The sequence below is a fragment of the Drosophila gunungcola genome, unplaced genomic scaffold (genome assembly GCF_025200985.1).
Source record: "Drosophila gunungcola strain Sukarami unplaced genomic scaffold, Dgunungcola_SK_2 000206F, whole genome shotgun sequence".
Lineage (NCBI taxonomy): Eukaryota > Metazoa > Arthropoda > Insecta > Diptera > Drosophilidae > Drosophila > Drosophila gunungcola.
In genome coordinates, this window is record NW_026453367.1 from 7,450 (window position 1) to 24,311 (window position 16,862).

Genomic DNA, 16,862 nt, shown 5'->3' on the forward strand with positions numbered 1-16,862 from the left:
TTGTGAGGGGGCGAGGTCCATCGTTGGGACACAATTCGAGGGCCTCTTGTAATGTTGGTGCGTCCCTTTGCTCAGCAGGAGCAGGTGCCTCCCACGACGGTGCAGAGGGCGGGCTGCCTTCCGCACTCATATGCTTCCTTCGTTGGTGTAGTCGGCGGTATGCCTACCACACTTCAGTTTCCATCGTTGGTGCAGAAGGATTTGCCATTCCTCCCACACATGTCCTGGTCAATTTCCCTTTTTTTTATTTTGTTGATTTTGTTGTTTGTTGTTGTGTTTTTTTTTTTTTTTTTTTTTTGTAGTCCAGGACTTTTGGGCTCAGGCGGCGCCGGTGCTGGTCATCGCACAGACTAATTACTGTTTTTATTTTTTATCTGGCTGGAGATTTCGATTTACGATTTTCGAGGGCGGCTCTGAAGAGCCTAACTTTGGACAGCCGAGGATTAGGGATCGGCTTGCATCGTCCACATTGGACGGCCACACTTGTTAAGCACTGGCTCAATTAGCCAAATTAGCCGATTTACGCATTATGGGGCCAAAATAACGAAAATTACACAGCGCGCAGAGACAAAAATTAAACAGTCTCACTTCCTTCTCGCGCACATGTCACGGTCGCCATGTAAAGTTGGGTGTAAGTATGTTAGACTTTGTTTTATAACCACAAGAAAAGAATGTACTGTAATGTTATAAGATATATTGTTCTTTATTATATCGTCCGTTTAGATCGGGACTCATTTCTCGAATGCTCACTTAAGACTACTGTTGGCTTGGCTTACAATTCATATAGCTGCACGAGCAGCGCCGCGGCCAACGCTTATGTATCTCAATATATATGTTAATGTATACGTAAGTGTATTTAGGCGGCGCAAGCAGCGGCCGCGCATGAGAGGGAGAGTGTTATGCTCACATGGTAACCGAATGGTCGGCCGCGCATGCAGACATGCCGACTCAGCATTTAGGATGTGCATAACATTGTTGTGTGGGTCGAATTGCTTTGCACTTGAAGTGCTGGGAATATTCGGACATAAACAAATGCTACAATGTTATAGTGATATAAGCGGTACAGTGTGTACCCAATATATGAGCATACTACAGTGTCGTTGTTATATGTTTTTGTCCAATTTTTAAAACGAGCTTAACAAGTTTAGTTGTGCTTCGTGGATCAGTACTTTGCATGGCAAAGTGTTGCAAAAAATTATAAACGAGAAACTATTAACCAAAGTGTACAGATTAATGAGAAACTAACCCTTTTTGCCCGAATCTACACGTTTTCGAAAAAATCAAAATTTCCTAAGGCAATATGTGTTCAGTCGTGCTGGTTGACATTTGGAGCAACAACAATCGCTCAGGAGACGACGTACAACAGCACATACTGAGAGTGATCGCACAAAAACATTTAGATAACGAACTATAAAGTCGATTAAGGATAAAGTGAAAGGTTTTGTCAGTTATTTAAATAAACACTTGCCTAAATGTAACTCAACTCTAAAAAGATTTAAAGGAATGCACGCAAAATGGCTTGGGAAAAGCTTGTTCATAGAAATCACTGTCGATCTAGCAATGTCCGTCTGGTGTCGGATTCTACGTAAACTAGTCTCTCAGTTTTAAAGCTATCTTCTTGCATCTTTCTCTAAAGTTTTCATTCTATCGCAGGTCACACATAAATCGGAACGAGCCGGATCGGATCACTATAGCAAATAGCTCCTATAGGAGCAATCGGAAAAATAAATGAAAAAAAATTATAAGTTTACGGTTTTTTTATTTTATTTTATTTCTTCGACATTTAGTAATGGTTAAATATTTTAGAATTACGGTCTAAATTTCATCAAAATCGGACCAACAGCGATTAGTATATTGGTCTCTTTCTTTCTTTCTAAAAGTGTGTTAAAATAATGTAAAAAAAACGGTTAGTATATTGGTCTGTGTCTTTCTTTTTTTCTAAAAGTGTGTTAAAATAATGTACAATAGCGGTTAGTATATTGGTCTTTTTCTTTCTCTTTTTCTTAAAGTGTGTTAAAATAATGTACAATAGCGGTTAGTGTATTGGTCTCTTTCTTTCTTCCTTCTTAAAGTGTGTTAAAATACTGTACAATACCGGTTAGTATATTGGTCTTTTTCTTTCTCTCTTTCTAAAAGGTGTTTAAATAATGTACAATATCTATTAATATATTGGTCTCTTTCATTGTACATTATTTTAACTAACTTTTAGAAAGAAAGAAAGAGACCAATATACTAACCGCTATTGTACATTATTTTAACACACTTTTAGAAAGAGAGAAAGAAAAAGACCAATATACTAACCGCTATTGAACATTATTTTAACACACTTTTAGAAAAAAGAAAGACACAGACCAATATACTATCCGTTTTTTTACATTATTTTAACACACTTTTTGAAATACTAACCGCTAATGTACATTACTTCAACACACTTTTAGAAAGAAAGAAAGAGACCAATATACTAATCGCTGTTGCTGATGACATTTGATGAAATTTAGACCGTAATTCTAAAATATTTAACCATTACTAAATGTCGAAGAAATAAAAAAAATAAAATAACCGTAAACTTATAATTTTTTTTTCATTTATTTTTCCGATTGCTCCTATAGGAGCTATTTGCTATAGTGATCCGATCCGGCTCGTTCCGATTTATGTGTGACCTGCGATAGAATGAAAACTTTAGAGAAAGATGCAAGAAGATAGCTTTAAAACTGAGAGACTAGTTTACGTAGAATCCGACACCAGACGGACATTGCTAGATCGACAGTGATTTCTATGAACAAGCTTTTCCCAAGCCATTTTGCGTGCATTCCCTTAAATCTTTTTAGAGTTGAGTTACATTTAGGCAAGTGTTTATTTAAATAACTGACAAAACCTTTCACTTTATCCTTAATCGACTTTATAGTTCGTTATCTAAATGTTTTTGTGCGATCACTCTCAGTATGTGCTGTTGTACGTCGTCTCCTGAGCGATTGTTGTTGCTCCAAATGTCAACCAGCACGACTGAACACATATTGCATTAGGAAATTTTGATTTTTTCGAAAACGTGTAGATTCGGGCAAAAAGGGTTAGTTTCTCATTAATCTGTACACTTTGGTTAATAGTTTCTCGTTTATAATTTTTTGCAACACTTTGCCATGCAAAGTACTGATCCACGAAGCACAACTAAACTTGTTAAGCTCGTTTTAAAAATTGGACAAAAACATATAACAACGACACAAACATTGGTAAACTTTAGTTTTACATAAATGGACAATCGTTTTCCATATTTAATCATCTAACTTTTTCGTAAACTTTTGCCACAACAAACGATCAAAGTCGCACAAAACAGTTGGTACACAATCAGCTGACTTTTACAGCTCGCCAGCAGAACAGTGTTGCTCCATATGTTAAAGTTAGATATTTTTTTATCTGTCTAGTGTTTAAAAATTCAAAAAAAAATCATTTAAAATACAAAAAAAAAAAATTGACTTTATGACAAAAAAACGAGAAAAAACAATAGTGCAGCGTTAATATTCATTGTCATTGTATACAAAAATAATAAAGAGTTCGTGTTGTATACAGACATAAAAATAGGGGGTGTTGTATACATAAATAGAACAGAGGGATCTGTGTTTAGGAAAAGTAAATGTACACGTATAGTAGGGAGTACAGAAAATGTAAAGTAACCGCTGTAGACCAAAAAGGGCGCTGCGTAAAATAACAAGAAAGGAAGCAAACTTCGGCAAGCCGAAGTTTATATACCCTTGCAGCTATTGCAAGAATTAAATATTTTTGAAAACATTAAAATTATGATTTACTTGCGTATATGTCTAAAAACATTGAAGCAATGATGATTTGCAGCTCATTATTAGGTAGCTATTTTATATAATTTTATTATTTCTATTGGAGCTATATGATATAGTCGTCCTATTTTGATGAAATTTTAACCGTAATTCTGAAATATTTATCCATTACTATATGTCGAAGAACTTATAGAAAAATTTAAAAACACCAAAGTTATAATTTTTTTTTATTTACTTTTATGATTGTTCCTATGGGAGCTATATGATATAGTCGTCCGATTTTAATGAAATTTAAACCGTAATTCTGAAATATTTATCCATTACTATATCTCGAAGAACTAAAAAAAAATTAAAAAACAGAAAAGCTCTAATTTTTTTTCATTTATTTTTATGATTGTTCCTATGGGAGCTATATGCTATAGTCGTCCGATTTTAATGAAATTTAAACCGTAATTCTGAAATATTTAACTATTACTATATCTCGAAGAACTAAAAAAAAATTAAAAAACAGAAAAGTTATAATTTTTTTCATTTATTTTTCCGATTGTTCCTATGGGAGCTATATGCTATAGTCCGACTTATATACTACCTGCAATAGAAAGACAACTTTTGGGAAAGTTTCATGCAGATAGCTTAAAAACTGAGAGACTAGTTTGCATATAAACGGACGGACAGACGGACAGACGGACGGACAGACGGACATGGCTAGATCGACTCTACTAGTGATGCTGATCAAGTATATATATATACTTTATAGGGTCGGAAACGTCTCCTTCACTGCGTTGCAAACTTCTGACTGAAATTATAATACCCTCTGCAAGGGTATAAAAAACAGTGAAATTCATATAGTTTGTATGGACGCTTTCCATTTATGTTCAATAGAAGGCGCTGTTGAAAAATAAAAAATGTCCGTTCCCCACATGCACTGTAAATTAAATTGAAAAGACGCTGCGTTCACTGGATAAAGGAAAACGCTGTATGTTACGAAAAGGGGGCGCTGTATATAGTAAAAACAAAACACTGCCAGAAAAATACTCAATTTTAATAATTTTGTACTATATTTTTTTACACATTTGACACACATTGTACATTATTTTAACACACTTTTAGAAATAAAGAAAGAGACCAATATACTAAACGCTTTTGTACACTATTTTAACACTCTTTTAGAATAAAAGATAGAAAGAGACCAATATGCTAACCGTATTGTACATTATTTTAACACACTTTAGGAAAGAAATAGTCTAATATACTAACCGCTATTGTACATTATTTTAAAACACTTTTAGAAAGAGAGAAAGAAAAAGTCCAATATACTAACCTCTATTGTTAATTATTTTAACACACTTTTAGAAAAAAAGAAAGAAAGAGACCAATATACTAACCGTATTTGTACATTATTTTAACACACTTTTAGAAAGAAAGAGACCAATATACTAACCGCTAATGTACATTATTTTAACACACTTTTAGAAAGAAAGAGACCAATATACTAAACGCTATTGTACGTTATTTTAATAAACTTTTAGAAATAAAGAAAGAAAAAAAAACCCATATACTAACTATGATTATAGCTTTCCGTTTTTGGCATATAATGGTTGTACCTAATTTCGGAACCATTCCTTGAGTGGACAAATTTTATAGCTATACCTATATTCGCGCAGTGTGCGCTGTCGCGTAAAAATAAAAATTGAATTGTAGTTTAATAAAAAAAATATTTTTGGTTAAACCCCGGTTCGGACATAAGCCCTTTGCAACATTTCAACAAACCGGTTCGTTACCAACCGGTACCTTATAAATAAATATTTATGTATATACTCTCTGTTTTTCCAGAGTATGTCAGGCAGGGGAAATTTGCTGAGTTTATTTAATCAAGAGACTCGCACATCGCAAATTTCATCTCGAAGTGATGATCATGAAATCGACAGGCTTGGACGTGGAGCATTTTGGATCAAGGGGAGAATATATTCGACTAGAAACAAATATTGGAACTGATCTTTCAACCACTTTGCAGCACTTAAACATTTCGGTCGGTCGTGGGCGTGCCCAGCTTATAAATACGTAAAAAAGAGACGAAACCACATTAGGAGAAACCATTCCTAATGATTATATGTTACAATTAAAAGATAGTGTTGAAACAAATTTTAAATCAACGGAATATACTAACCAAAGAACTTGGGCCGAGGGAGTTGCGTTCTGGGTAGGCACGCTGGGTGCCGGCTCAGCTCGCCGGACGGGGTGGGTTCTTTGGAAACCACTCCCTCCCCTACATAACGAGAATAAATTTATCGTGCCTTAGGAAAAAGAAAGAGATCGTCCAGTTCGTTTTGTCATTTGTCGTCGCTGCCCACAAGCTTCTCAAGTAGGTAGTTCGAGCGCTTGACCGAATTTCGATCGGCAACGTGTGGCTGTTTTACTCTGCCCCTTCATACGTCCCGTATGCCGATGGATCGCCGCCGCCCACTGCAATGCGAACCACTATTGTCAATGTCGTCAGTCGAAAGTTACTTCATTGTTCTTGACCCGAGTTTTTTCATTTGCGCCAGCTCCCCCCTTTTTTTAGACGTTTACCAAGACATTATTGAGTTCTGCTTTATATTATAATTTATTGAAAAGATTTTTCATTTAAAAAGGTGCACATTTAATTGACAAATAAAAGAGAAAATTAAGAAGCCAAATTAAACTGAGAAATATTCTACGCGGTGCATATAAGTTTTGTATTAACGGGTAATAAAACTGATAAGAATGAATATAAACTTAAGAATAATATTTGGAGTTAATTTATAAAAATAATAATATGGATATTAAAAGACTCTATATATATATCTAAATGTTTTAATTGCAGACTTACTGTCAAGCAAACTTATATATATATATATATATATATATATATATATAAAGTATGCTTTATATATATATATATGTGTTATAAAAGTTTGCTTGACAGTAAGTCGAACACAACTCACTTACCCCTTTTCATTTCCATCGACGATGGTATTCTGGGTTTGGAAAATTAATTATACACATATGCATAAATATATTTATATTAGTGCAAATTCACTTAACATTATTAATAAAGTGTTGGATTAATTTATATAAAAAAAGGAATTATGATAATTGTCATTTCTTAAACAATTAAAAAAGAAGTTATTCGCTTTATTGCGATACGAATTGTGAGGAAGAGAAGAGTGAAAACGGCAATCGCGACGGTTGACGGTAGCACTTCTAGCTGAGGTTTCTTCTGGTGGTTCCAATTACAAATAAAAACTTTGATCTTTTGCTTGCATTTAATTGTTTGTTTATTATTGATAGGTGTTGTTGATTGTTTTGCCGAAATTGAAATAATATTAATGAGGAGGAAGTTCAGAATCAACATAAGGATCAAGATTCCAGTAATGAGGCACAAAAAATTGTAGACTTTGGTTATGTCCTCCTTGTGGTCTACAATTTCGACGTTGTTCACCACGTTTGCCGTGTTGTCGGATGCCTTCGAGGTTGTAGATCCCATGATATACAAGTTATATTTCTATCGGGTTCTAAATTCGATCACTCGGATAGGTCCTCCGCGATTACTGTTTTTGGCAGTAGTGGACTTAACGCGGTTCCGCGGTCGTTTCTGTCTTAACTCCCGATTCTCAATTATCTTGGAAATTAACTGCCCGATTCGCAATTATCTTGGACTGTGACTGCCCGATTCGCATTATCTTGGACTGTGACTGCTCGAACCTAAAGTGGGGGCTCTTTTATACCGTTGGTATTGCTTCCGGGTCATCTAAGTGTTCCCACTTAGGTACAGCATTTCCCCTTTTTCTGGCTTAATGGCCCTCTTCTGGATTCTGCTAGGTTTCATATTAATTGCTGCGTACACCTATTGCTATTGAACCGCTATTGAACATTATTTTAACACACTTTTAGAAAAAAAGAAAGACACAGACCAATATACTATCCGTTTTTTTACATTATTTTAACACACTTTTTGAAATACTAACCGCTAATGTACATTACTTCAACACACTTTTAGAAAGAAAGAAAGAGACCAATATACTAATCGCTGTTGCTGATGACATTTGATGAAATTTAGACCGTAATTCTAAAATATTTAACCATTACTAAATGTCGAAGAAATAAAAAAAATAAAATAACCGTAAACTTATAATTTTTTTTCATTTATTTTTCCGATTGTTCCTATAGGAGCTATTTGCTATAGTGATCCGATCCGGCTCGTTCCGATTTATGTGTGACCTGCGATAGAATGAAAACTTTAGAGAAAGATGCAAGAAGATAGCTTTAAAACTGAGAGACTAGTTTACGTAGAATCCGACACCAGACGGACATTGCTAGATCGACAGTGATTTCTATGAACAAGCTTTTCCCAAGCCATTTTGCGTGCATTCCCTTAAATCTTTTTAGAGTTGAGTTACATTTAGGCAAGTGTTTATTTAAATAACTGACAAAACCTTTCACTTTATCCTTAATCGACTTTATAGTTCGTTATCTAAATGTTTTTGTGCGATCACTCTCAGTATGTGCTGTTGTACGTCGTCTCCTGAGCGATTGTTGTTGCTCCAAATGTCAACCAGCACGACTGAACACATATTGCATTAGGAAATTTTGATTTTTTCGAAAACGTGTAGATTCGGGCAAAAAGGGTTAGTTTCTCATTAATCTGTACACTTTGGTTAATAGTTTCTCGTTTATAATTTTTTGCAACACTTTGCCATGCAAAGTACTGATCCACGAAGCACAACTAAACTTGTTAAGCTCGTTTTAAAAATTGGACAAAAACATATAACAACGACACAAACATTGGTAAACTTTAGTTTTACATAAATGGACAATCGTTTTCCATATTTAATCATCTAACTTTTTCGTAAACTTTTGCCACAACAAACGATCAAAGTCGCACAAAACAGTTGGTACACAATCAGCTGACTTTTACAGCTCGCCAGCAGAACAGTGTTGCTCCATATGTTAAAGTTAGATATTTTTTTATCTGTCTAGTGTTTAAAAATTCAAAAAAAAAATCATTTAAAATACAAAAAAAAAAAATTGACTTTATGACAAAAAAACGAGAAAAAACAATAGTGCAGCGTTAATATTCATTGTCATTGTATACAAAAATAATAAAGAGTTCGTGTTGTATACAGACATAAAAATAGGGGGTGTTGTATACATAAATAGAACAGAGGGATCTGTGTTTAGGAAAAGTAAATGTACACGTATAGTAGGGAGTACAGAAAATGTAAAGTAACCGCTGTAGACCAAAAAAAGGGCGCTGCGTAAAATAACAAGAAAGGAAGCAAACTTCGGCAAGCCGAAGTTTATATACCCTTGCAGCTATTGCAAGAATTAAATATTTTTGAAAACATTAAAATTATGATTTACTTGCGTATATGTCTAAAAACATTGAAGCAATGATGATTTGCAGCTCATTATTAGGTAGCTATTTTATATAATTTTATTATTTCTATTGGAGCTATATGATATAGTCGTCCTATTTTGATGAAATTTTAACCGTAATTCTGAAATATTTATCCATTACTATATGTCGAAGAACTTATAGAACAATTTAAAAACACCAAAGTTATAATTTTTTTTTATTTACTTTTATGATTGTTCCTATGGGAGCTATATGATATAGTCGTCCGATTTTAATGAAATTTAAACCGTAATTCTGAAATATTTATCCATTACTATATCTCGAAGAACTAAAAAAAAAATTAAAAAACAGAAAAGCTCTAATTTTTTTTCATTTATTTTTATGATTGTTCCTATGGGAGCTATATGCTATAGTCGTCCGATTTTAATGAAATTTAAACCGTAATTCTGAAATATTTAACTATTACTATATCTCGAAGAACTAAAAAAAAATTAAAAAACAGAAAAGTTATAATTTTTTTCATTTATTTTTCCGATTGTTCCTATGGGAGCTATATGCTATAGTCCGACTTATATACTACCTGCAATAGAAAGACAACTTTTGGGAAAGTTTCATGCAGATAGCTTAAAAACTGAGAGACTAGTTTGCATATAAACGGACGGACAGACGGACAGACGGACGGACAGACAGACATGGCTAGATCGACTCTACTAGTGATGCTGATCAAGTATATATATATACTTTATAGGGTCGGAAACGTCTCCTTCACTGCGTTGCAAACTTCTGACTGAAATTATAATACCCTCTGCAAGGGTATAAAAAACAGTGAAATTCATATAGTTTGTATGGACGCTTTCCATTTATGTTCAATAGAAGGCGCTGTTGAAAAATAAAAAATGTCCGTTCCCCACATGCACTGTAAATTAAATTGAAAAGACGCTGCGTTCACTGGATAAAGGAAAACGCTGTATGTTACGAAAAGGGGGCGCTGTATATAGTAAAAACAAAACACTGCCAGAAAAATACTCAATTTTAATAATTTTGTACTATATTTTTTTACACATTTGACACACATTGTACATTATTTTAACACACTTTTAGAAATAAAGAAAGAGACCAATATACTAAACGCTTTTGTACACTATTTTAACACTCTTTTAGAATAAAAGATAGAAAGAGACCAATATGCTAACCGTATTGTACATTATTTTAACACACTTTAGGAAAGAAATAGTCTAATATACTAACCGCTATTGTACATTATTTTAAAACACTTTTAGAAAGAGAGAAAGAAAAAGTCCAATATACTAACCTCTATTGTTAATTATTTTAACACACTTTTAGAAAAAAAGAAAGAAAGAGACCAATATACTAACCGTATTTGTACATTATTTAACACACTTTTAGAAAGAAAGAGACCAATATACTAACCGCTAATGTACATTATTTTAACACACTTTTAGAAAGAAAGAGACCAATATACTAAACGCTATTGTACGTTATTTTAATAAACTTTTAGAAATAAAGAAAGAAAAAAAAACCCATATACTAACTATGATTATAGCTTTCCGTTTTTGGCATATAATGGTTGTACCTAATTTCGGAACCATTCCTTGAGTGGACAAATTTTATAGCTATACCTATATTCGCGCAGTGTGCGCTGTCGCGTAAAAATAAAAATTGAATTGTAGTTTAATAAAAAAAATATTTTTGGTTAAACCCCGGTTCGGACATAAGCCCTTTTGCAACATTTCAACAAACCGGTTCGTTACCAACCGGTACCTTATAAATAAATATTTATGTATATACTCTCTGTTTTTCCAGAGTATGTCAGGCAGGGGAAATTTGCTGAGTTTATTTAATCAAGAGACTCGCACATCGCAAATTTCATCTCGAAGTGATGATCATGAAATCGACAGGCTTGGACGTGGAGCATTTTGGATCAAGGGGAGAATATATTCGACTAGAAACAAATATTGGAACTGATCTTTCAACCACTTTGCAGCACTTAAACATTTCGGTCGGTCGTGGGCGTGCCCAGCTTATAAATACGTAAAAAAGAGACGAAACCACATTAGGAGAAACCATTCCTAATGATTATATGTTACAATTAAAAGATAGTGTTGAAACAAATTTTAAATCAACGGAATATACTAACCAAAGAACTTGGGCCGAGGGAGTTGCGTTCTGGGTAGGCACGCTGGGTGCCGGCTCAGCTCGCCGGACGGGGTGGGTTCTTTGGAAACCACTCCCTCCCCTACATAACGAGAATAAATTTATCGTGCCTTAGGAAAAAGAAAGAGATCGTCCAGTTCGTTTTGTCATTTGTCGTCGCTGCCCACAAGCTTCTCAAGTAGGTAGTTCGAGCGCTTGACCGAATTTCGATCGGCAACGTGTGGCTGTTTTACTCTGCCCCTTCATACGTCCCGTATGCCGATGGATCGCCGCCGCCCACTGCAATGCGAACCACTATTGTCAATGTCGTCAGTCGAAAGTTACTTCATTGTTCTTGACCCGAGTTTTTTCATTTGCGCCAGCTCCCCCCTTTTTTTAGACGTTTACCAAGACATTATTGAGTTCTGCTTTATATTATAATTTATTGAAAAGATTTTTCATTTAAAAAGGTGCACATTTAATTGACAAATAAAAGAGAAAATTAAGAAGCCAAATTAAACTGAGAAATATTCTACGCGGTGCATATAAGTTTTGTATTAACGGGTAATAAAACTGATAAGAATGAATATAAACTTAAGAATAATATTTGGAGTTAATTTATAAGAATAATAATATGGATATTAAAAGACTCTATATATATATCTAAATGTTTTAATTGCAGACTTACTGTCAAGCAAACTTATATATATATATATATATATATATATATATAAAGTATGCTTTATATATATATATATATGTGTTATAAAAGTTTGCTTGACAGTAAGTCGAACACAACTCACTTACCCCTTTTCATTTCCATCGACGATGGTATTCTGGGTTTGGAAAATTAATTATACACATATGCATAAATATATTTATATTAGTGCAAATTCACTTAACATTATTAATAAAGTGTTGGATTAATTTATATAAAAAAAAGGAATTATGATAATTGTCATTTCTTAAACAATTAAAAAAGAAGTTATTCGCTTTATTGCGATACGAATTGTGAGGAAGAGAAGAGTGAAAACGGCAATCGCGACGGTTGACGGTAGCACTTCTAGCTGAGGTTTCTTCTGGTGGTTCCAATTACAAATAAAAACTTTGATCTTTTGCTTGCATTTAATTGTTTGTTTATTATTGATAGGTGTTGTTGATTGTTTTGCCGAAATTGAAATAATATTAATGAGGAGGAAGTTCAGAATCAACATAAGGATCAAGATTCCAGTAATGAGGCACAAAAAATTGTAGACTTTGGTTATGTCCTCCTTGTGGTCTACAATTTCGACGTTGTTCACCACGTTTGCCGTGTTGTCGGATGCCTTCGAGGTTGTAGATCCCATGATATACAAGTTATATTTCTATCGGGTTCTAAATTCGATCACTCGGATAGGTCCTCCGCGATTACTGTTTTTGCCAGTAGTGGACTTAACGCGGTTCCGCGGTCGTTTCTGTCTTAACTCCCGATTCTCAATTATCTTGGAAATTAACTGCCCGATTCGCAATTATCTTGGACTGTGACTGCCCGATTCGCATTATCTTGGACTGTGACTGCTCGAACCTAAAGTGGGGGCTCTTTTATACCGTTGGTATTGCTTCCGGGTCATCTAAGTGTTCCCACTTAGGTACAGCATTTCCCCTTTTTCTGGCTTAATGGCCCTCTTCTGGATTCTGCTAGGTTTCATATTAATTGCTGCGTACACCTATTGCCTGCTGTATGTTCTTATGAATTGCTTACTCTGACCAATTCGTTGCTGGTTATTGGTATTGGCCAATTTCGGTTTTTGCCACCTGCACTTCACAGTGTCTTCTGTCTCTGGTTATTGTATCTATTTCTTTCTTGTTTTATTTCTTACCCCGCTCCCGTAACACGCTCGAGGGTCGTCGATGCTGATTCAGCATGGAATGCACTCGAAAAAAAAACCTACGAGGAGCGATTGTACTTAGGTTGTTATTGCCCTAACGTGTGGCCTCGACCCATACCCTGGAATTTAGGAGTATCACGCTCTTTTGTCTGAGATATCCGGGCTATTGTTATCATTAATTTGCCCTCAACAAAAAAATAGAAAAAGGTCAGGGGACAAATATATATATTATTTTTTTGTTTTTATTTATTTGATAAGATATGAATTTTTTTTTTTTTTACATTGACAAACGCGGTCTTGCCGGGGTCGGCTCGTAGTCGTCTTCATCTTCGGTATAAATACGGTAGTCTGGAGGCAGACTTTGCCTCCTCTGCCGCCGGCGAATTGCAAATTGGCTTACTCGCCGGATCCGCTCATTCTTCGCGTGAATGTCTCTAGCCGTGCCTGGCGGTAGTCCTCCTCCCCTATCCGCAGGTCCGGCTGTGTGGCGTCCCTCAACCGTACTAGTTCGTTGAGACGTATGTAGTCGGCCTCTATCCTCGCCATGGTTTTCTCGATTTCTCGCTGCGTTGACTGCAGCGTATCTTCTAGGGCAGTATCCGCCCAGGCGAGTCTATCCCGCTCGTCCACCGCTATGTCTCTGCGGTCCCGAGCGTTGGCTTCTAAGGGGAGGGGTCTTCCCTCAGCCTCGCACCTTTACAGATGCTTCTTCACGGCCTCCCTCGTGATTTCGATTTCCTGCATAACTTTCATACTGCCGTTTATCTTCTTCTTCTTTTTATTGGTTGCTCAGGCAAAACGTTCCTTCTTCGCTGAGTAGTACAATTGCACTGATCGCTGTTGGTTTTCAACCAGTTTCAAACAGCGAAAAGGTCTTTGGCATGATATACTCCAATAATTTTTCCAACCAAATTTCCTAATTCGTACAGCGACCCTTCCCTTGCGTCCAAGTATGAGACACCGTACCCGATTGGGCCCTAGCTTTGCATTATACCCTTCCATTCGGTTACTCTGCTTGTAGTTTTTTCGGTATACCACCTGACCTACTGCAAATTCAATTTCCTTACTGCGGGTATTATGCATCGCACTGAATCGTGAAAGGTTTTGAAACATCCGGTGTTGTTAATACAGGTGCTGATACCAGGCTGGTCTTCAGTGCCTCAAAGGCTTTAATGCCATCTTCATCGAGCTCATATTTCCTGATTCGGTCCTTTTTGAGACTTTCATGAAGCGGTGCTGCAGTTTGAGCGTAGTTTTGTATAAAACGCCGGTACCACCCTGTCATTCCCAAAAATCTCCGCATCTGTTTAGCGGATATTGGCTGTGGGAATTCTTGAATAGTCCTTATTTTTGCTGGATCGGTTTTTATGCAACCCCCACCTACTACATACCCCAGGTATTTAGCTTGGCTGTAACAGAACTTACTTTTTGCCACATTGATTGTTAATTTTGTTCTATTTCAAGCAATCACTTACCTGCCGCAACATTTTCAAATGTTCTTCAAAAGATACACGAAGACGAATTCTCTTAACGCTGCTGGAATTACTTTGTCCATCAGTCTGCACATTCGCTGGGCAGCATTACATAGGCCGAACGGCATGACGGTAAATTGGTACAAAGGTCGTCCTGGCATTGTGAAAGCTGTTTTTTCTTTACTTTTAGCTTCCAGCGGTATTTGCCAAAATGCATCTTTCAGGTCGATAGCGGATATAAAGAACGTTTCTTGTAGACGACTTAGTAGACCCTCTATGTGTGGTAACGGGTATGCGTCCCTTACAGTCCGGGCATTAACTTTGCGGGCGTCTAAGCAAAAGCGATTTTTGGGCCCTCTTGCACAAAGGTCACAGGGGAACTCCAAATACTATTACTTTCCTCTATTTCCCCTAATTTTATCATTCGGTCGAGTTCGGCAAATACCAGTTTCTGTTTTGCTGGTGAGATGGGATAATGCCTCTGCTTGATAGGTAAATTCTCCTGTGTAACTTCTATGACACGTTCTTCTAACTCGTTTTTCCCTAAGCCCATATCTGTACAGGATGGCAAGGTGTTGACTACCTTTTTAAGGGTGCCTTCCTGTTGCTCGGTAAGTTTGTGTGGGGTGTTTGCAGTTTCGTAGCGTTCGGGATTCTCTTCTTCTGGCGCTACCGTATCTAATTCCGCAATCTCTAATAGGCGTTTCCCCGGTAAAGGCATCTGAAATTCCTACCAGATTTCTATTCCGAAATAAAAGCGGGCACTATTAATTATTAAGAATTAAGTCCTGGCGGTAGTGATGACCCCGAAACACCTGTTTCGGTGTTAAGTTGACGCTCACAGCGGCTCGAAGGTGCCGGCCGAGAAGTGCTGTTTTGTGCAGGCGAGTCTCCGTCTGTTTGTGAATTACCTTATTGTGATTCACTAATTTCCGTGCTCCTGTGTTAGGTAGCACGCTGGACCTTCCTTGTGGCGGTCCTAAGTAATAGTTTTCACCCCCTACAGCTCCTGACGACTTCTCCATGGTGGAACTGTGGTAATCTGCCAGGCTTCCTAAATTATCTAGCTTGCTGCCAAAGCTGACCGACTGTTCCTGTGCCTGTTGCTCGCTAGTTGTCACGGTTTGCCTTGCTCTCCAGGCCTGTCTTGCGGCTAAGGTTGAAGCCCTTGCAGTCCTAGTAGGCGGTATTGTCAACGTTACCTTCTTCCTCTTCCCTGCCATTTACTGACCTATCTTAAAATTTCAAGAATTTGGCTCGTGCCGAAGTAATTAAAAAATAAATAAACAATAATCAACCTTGATAGTGGCACACGCCAGCCACACTTTTTTTGTTAAACCAGAAAAATATAAAAATTCAAAATAATTGACGTAAATCTTCAAATTACCAATTTGAATGACGACGGTAAAGACACTTGAGCCAAGACGCGACTCAAAAAGACTGGAAAAATATATGTGTGTGTTCGTTCACTTTTTATGCTGCTTGATTGTTTTTGCATACAACAGCAGTTTTATTTGGCAATTATATTATGAAAAGAATACAGAAAATTTTTTTTTGATCTTTGTTCAGAAAAATTGAAAATTATGTCTGGCATGTAATTTTTGCAGATATGCCCTACATCCGGTATTCCGATTTTGAAATCGTAACCTTTAAAACGTAAAAAAAAAATCTTCAGATGTTAAAAGTCCTAGTTCTAGGGTTGCAAAGAATCCTCCGTTAGGTGCCGATCCTTATACGTCGGTGTATTAGTGCCCAGTCCAAAGGACTTGGGCCGAGGGAGTTGCGTCCTGGGTGGGCACGCTGGGTGCCGGCTCAGCTTGCCGTACGGGGTGGGTTCTTTGGAAACCACTCCCTCCTCTACATAACGAGAATAAATTTATCGGGAGTAGCTACAACTAATGCATTCGGCCTTTAATTTTATTGGGGTTGAAAAGGGATTCAGTAATGCCATAGGTTTCACCGAAATGTTCAGTGTGCATGGTTCTGTATCCCAAGATTTCGGTCACCAAAAACACAGGTACTTTTCCCTATACCTAAAAAATAGCCTTTGTATACACATAGATAGGATAAACCTAAAAAATAGCCTTTGTATACACATAGATAGGATAACGGAATTTCTGATTTTAACTAGAAACTATCCTGACGGCTGAGAGGCAGAGAAAGAGAGAAAGTCTCTCTTAGAAACATTTGACTAGCTCAACTA